Source organism: Sorex fumeus, unplaced genomic scaffold (genome assembly GCF_029834395.1).
Source record: "Sorex fumeus unplaced genomic scaffold, SorFum_2.1 ptg000033l, whole genome shotgun sequence".
Lineage (NCBI taxonomy): Eukaryota > Metazoa > Chordata > Mammalia > Eulipotyphla > Soricidae > Sorex > Sorex fumeus.
This window is the reverse complement of record NW_026606090.1, coordinates 16,621,862-16,627,875: the sequence shown is the minus strand read 5'-3', so window position 1 is coordinate 16,627,875 and position 6,014 is coordinate 16,621,862.

The window sequence follows — 6,014 nt, the reverse complement described above, 5'->3', positions numbered from 1 at the left end:
TTTGAAAAACTCTCCATAGTAGGATTTGTGTCTGAAGTGGCATTTCTGTCTGAAAAATCTGTGCTGTTGTCCCTTCCACATTTATCTAGTTTGCTCTTGTTGCTCTTCAGCAATTAGATCAAGGAGAGAGTAAACTGAATTTTTGTTCTTCTGGGCAGAAGCACATCTGTTCAAGTACTTTTAATTGCAGAGTGATTTAGTAGTGTCATGTTAATAGTTTCATAAAGCTGCTGAGAAAGAGGGTGTTGGTGGGTGAAGTGACAGCAAAAGAAAAGACAATTTGCTGGAAATACTATTGGGAAGGGACTGGTAGTAGCTCACTGCTTCTGAAGCTCTGCCTGGCCTCAAGAAAATATTTCTGATTAGTAGGAGCCAGGGATGTGTTTCCTAGGAGAGCACTTCCCTTTGCAGGTGTCAGATCCTGGTTTCCATCTCTAGCACCCACAGAAATAACACTCTTAAAAAAATTATTGAAGAATGGCAATAACAGCTGAGAAAGGGAATTGAGTGTAATACACTAGGGATAATTGGTAAATCATACTTTTGAAAATCTAAAAAACCCAGCTAAAGGGCTGGAGAGATAGTTCAAGGATTGAGCATGTCTTGTATGCAGGAAGTCCTGGTTTGATCCCTGGCACTGAGAAACCCCTAAGAACAAAGCCAGAGTAGCCCCTGAACACCCCAGATTATGGCTTCCCCTCTGAAAACTGCAGGTTTTAGTAAATTGGATCATCTTAGACATAACTATAAGTGAAGCTTCCAATTCCCCTAGTCCCTTTTTTTTTTCTACCAACAGTGGGGGCTATAGATTTTTCCAAGATACTTTTCAGTCTCTTGAGAATACATATTCATTTATATATTTGCAGTATTGAAACACACATCTTATTTCATATCATATTTTAAATTTAACCTATCTTCTTTCTGTTGACATTTTTCATTTGGGATCACACTCTGCACTGTGCTTTGGGGTCTCCCAGGAAGCACACACAGTGCATGTGTGCCAGCTTTTGTGCTCTCTGCCTGCCTCATAAATAGTTCTTGCTTTTAATGAATTTAAACTTTGATATAAATGTGATAACTGGAGCTATTTCCCTTATTTTGTTGTTTTCAGGTTTTTTTTTTGTTCCACAGTGCTGCCTTGATTATCTTTGTTCTTTTATATTTATCCATATCTGTGACTACTAATATAAAGCAGTACTTCTTAGTAGAACTTTGGGATGATGAAAGGAACTGTGTTTGCATTGTCACATATTGTAGCTACAAGAGGCATCGAGTACCGGATAAAGTAGAATTCATTTTAGTTCTTTCAGTTGAGTCCCAGGCTTGCTTTTCAAGCCTGTGTTGTTCCTTTAATATGTATTTATCTCACTTGCTTTCTTTCTGCTCACATCTTTCTAAATGAGTTTTAATAAAAGCAAAACAAAAAAAAGTTGTTCCATTTAAAATGCCACATGTAGTTAGCAGCTATAATTGTATAGTGGGGTTTTGTTGGATAAGTCTTTGATAAGTATCAAAAATTGCCTTCAGGGACTGGAGTGATAGCACAGCAGGTAGAGTGTTTGCCTTGCATGCGACCAACCCGGGTTTGATTCCCAGCATCCCATATGATCCCCTGAGCACCGCCGGGGTAATTCCTGAGTGCTGAGCCAGGAGGAACCCCTGTGCATCACCAGGTGTGACCCAAAAATCCCCCCCCCCAAAAAAATTGCCTTCAAAAATTTTGTACCCATTATTAATTCTAATTGGCTGTTGAGAGTTCATTTCCCATATCTACAATGTTATCAGACTTCAAAATTTTTACCAATTTTAGTGGTGAAAATCTTGTTTTTGTTTGCTTTTCCCTAAGTGCAAATATGGTAGAACTGTTTTCATGTTTACTGCTCATTTTTCTGTTTTTTTTTTTTTTCCGGTTCAGATTCCATTCACAGATTCTAAATGAGTCATAAACAACATAGAATATGGTTGCTCTTTGAAAATTTCCAGTGCCAAATCTTTCCCGCTACTACCATGGATTATCTTTAGCATAACCCAAGTTCTACGACAATGTTAAAAAATTATGGTACCAATCACATGGTATAATTTAAGTTTTTAATTTTTGTGGGTTGAAGGGTCATTAGTAGGAAAGGAAAATGAGTGAGGTAATGAATAAATGAATTCTGGAGCTGTAGCGATAGTACAGCAGGTAGGGTGTTTGCCTTGCATGCAGCCAACCTGGGTTTCATTCCCAGTATCCCATCTGGTCCCCTGAGCATCACCAGGAGTAATTCCTGAGTGCATGAGCCAGGAGTAACCCCTGTGTATCGCCAGGTGTGACCTAAAAAGCAATAAATAAATAAGTTCTAACTAGTTAAAATCATTTTATAAGCAGCTGGGCTGGGGCTGGAGCAATAGCACAATGGATAGGGCATCTGCCTTACACGCGACTGACCCGGGTTTGATTCCCAGCATCCCATATGGTCCCCTGAGCACTGCCAGGAGTAATTCCTGAGTGCAGAGCCAGGAGTAACCCCTGTGCATCGCCAGGTGTGACCCAAAAATATAAGCAACTGGGCCAAGGATGCTCAGGTAGGGTGTCCATGCTGCATGTGGAGACTGCAGATGGGAGTGGATTAGGCGGTGTGAGTCAGATTGTAACTGCTATGTGCCGGAGATCACTGGGGGATAATCTGCCATGTTAAAGATAAGGAATAGAAATAATGGTGGGAGACATTAGGAAGAATAAGGAAACATTGATGGATTATGCCCTTTTACCTGATGGGTTGATTGTATTTATGGCCCAAATTAGTTCTAAGATTGCTATAGGTTTGAGTTTTTTCCTTTTATTTTAATGGTCGTTTTCAAGAACCATATTTTAAGTTGCAGCAGAAGAGAACAAATGTCTTGAACTTGTGTGCTAGGGGCACCCTATATAATGTAACCGGTTACATCCTCACAACAGATACAGACATCTTAAGGATCTAGTGGATCCTGCAAAAACCCATGAGGATCAGCGCATTGCAGCTTCTCACCAATTGCTACCTCTTTAAATTGCTTTAAGGACATCTTTTTTCAACCCTTGTAGCTTTTTCCTCTCATCTGTTCCAGTCCCTATTCCTTCTCTCCCCTGTGTGCCTTATAACTCCTTGGGTTACTTATTTAATTTATAAAATGGATTCATTCAAGACACCGTTATTGGGGGTTTAGTCTTGCCTTTTGAATTTTGCTTTAGAGATAATTTTTAATTTTAGTATTACATTTTATAAATTTAGCCTATGAGCTTTGTTGTTAGTGCAGAAATTTAATGGCCTAATATGTATGTCACGGTCTTCCCGTTATTTATCGATTTGCTTGAGCAGACCCAGTAACATCTCCATTGTGAGACTTGTTGTTACTGTCTTTGGCATATTGAATACGTCACGAGGAGCTTGCCAGGCTTTGCTGTGCAGGCGAGATACTCTCAGTAGCTTGCTGGTCTCAGAGAGGGGCGGAGGAATCGAACTCGGGTCGGCCATGTTGGCTGCGTGCAAGGCAAACACCCTACCGCTGTGCTATCGCTCCAGCCCAATATATATGTATTAAAAATCAATTCTTCTGTGTGGGAGGGGTTGGTCTATGCCTGGCTGTTACTCCTGATGGTGCTTCAGGGAACCATCAGGTGTTGAGGATTGAACCTGGGCTGACTGTGTGTAAGGCCAAGTGCTGCCCTACCCTCTGCTCTCTGCCCCCTCAATGGATTCAGTGGCCCTGCTCCTGGGAATTTGCCCTTAGAAAATCATCAGAGATGAAAATATTTATGTATAAGTTTCTCTCATTGCAGTATTCTTTCATCATAGTAAAAAATTGATCATCATTCATTTTGTGGGTTGAATATTCAACAGTGTACATAGTTAAATATAAAGATATTTTATGTATATTTATTAAGTGGAATATTATTCAGTCATTATAGTCATGTTGAGGTGAGGTTGTTTAGGATTTGGCCTGAAAAGCAAAGGTGAAAAAAGGTTGTGACCAAAGCAGTCTTATAGGGAAGGCAGCTGACCCCAGTCTGATCCCCAGCACCATATAGTCTTTTGAGACTCACCAGGAAAAGATGATACTAGGGAGATGGATCAGAGGACTCAAGTAGGGCCTTGAGTCAAGCCTGAGCTCATCCCAAACATCATGTTACCTCTCGTTTGTCAGGGTGTAGCCCTGGTGGCCCCAGCATTGTGGAACCTGAGCGCTATTGTGCCCACACAACATGGGGCTTTATTGCCAAGAAGTGGTCCCCAATTTTACAAGCACCCCTGAGGGTGCTTTCTTTCCAAGAAGAAGACAAACGAAGTGAAAGACTGTAAGAATATTATATGAAAACATAGGTGACAGTGTTCTAAAATAAATATTTCAGAAAGATGAAATTGCTTATATTTTACTATACTCTGATTTTCTAAAGGGAAAAATTGTTGTTTTTTGGCCACACCCAGCCAAAAAAAAAAAAAAGGTTATTTCCAGCTCTGCACTCAGGAATTGCTCCTGGCACCATAGGGGACTTACTCACGGACCATAGGGGACTTGGGTCAGCTTTGTGAAAGGCAGATGCCCTACCTGCTGGCTGTACTATCACTCTGGCCCCCTAAAGTGAATTTCTTCGCTATGTAATTAGGGGGGAATTTATGTTTTTGTTGTGTGTGTGTGTGTGTGTGTGTGTGTGTGTTTTAACAGTTACAAAGCTTTTGTGTTTGAGTCTCAGTCATACAATGATCAAACATACATCCCTTCACCAGTGAACATTCTCCAACACAAAAATCCCCAGTGTAGCCCCCCATCCCACCTTTACCTCTACATATGTGGCAGATAATTTCCACATTACTCTCTCTACTTTGATTACATTCAATATTTTGACAGCAGTCCCACCATTATTATTTGAAAATTTCCCCCAACACTCAGACTGCCAAAAAGGCAATATTAATTTGCTTTCTATTGCTGGTTATGAATAGCATATGATCTTGGAATTCTAAAATTTTAATACTTAGGTCTAGAGAGAATTCTGCCAAGAGCCACCTGGTTCCGAGATTTGTTTGTGTGTCTCTGGGATCATGACCATTACGGAGCTTAATAATGGGGGGCGGGGTGTTCATGGGTGGCATCTCACATTCCCGTTGGGGCAGGGGAGAAGAAGGACCAGCTCCTCCCCTATATCATGAGGCCTTGTGTGTGTCGTCACTGCTGGCCCGTACCTGGGTTTTCCAATGAGCTCTGGAAGATGGCGGCTGCTGGGTTTCCAGGGGGGTGGAGGGTGGGGGGAAGGGAATAAGTGGAGGGACGACACCTTTTCCATCTGGGGTGGCCTGGCGAAGGTGGCCTAATGCAAAGTCTGGAGGCATTTCTGCCAGGAGCTGCTTGGTTCTGGGATTCATTTGTGTGTCTCTGGAATCATGACCCTTACAGAGCTTAATAAGTAGCCAGGGGGGTTGTTCGTGGGCAGCATCTCAGGGTCCTATCAGGGCAGGGGAGAGGAACTGGGAAATTTATGTTTGAAAAAAGGTAGAGGGCTTCTTCAAACAGTGTCACAAGCAGCAGTTCTCATGGATGTCTGTGGCGAAGTGGATGATATCCACCCTTTTTTGAGGGCAACTATAGCCCAAAAGTATTAGTCTGTGCAAAGAATGCTGATTCCTACCTGCCACCCTTAAGAAAGCAACCCAAATAGAAAGGCTGATTAAGATATTGGTGTTGCTTGTGGAAGGAACTAATAGTCTAAGGATTCTATAGTTCACACACAGTATTTTAAAATCAGTTCTCCAAAAGACGGAAGGACAATGCAGTTGCTAATCAACCCAGAGTTATACTGTGAATTTCACTGCTGAAGGGACAGAAGCAGTCATTATTCTAAAGTTAGACTTAGTTACTAAATGTCTTTCTTTGGAAGTTTACTGCCAAATTGCCAACACATTCAGGTTCTAGGACCTTGGACAGAAGAACCAAGATAGACCAGAAACTGCTTCTGGATTACCCTGTAGTATCATGTACATCTGCATGAAGACTTCTTGGTTTTT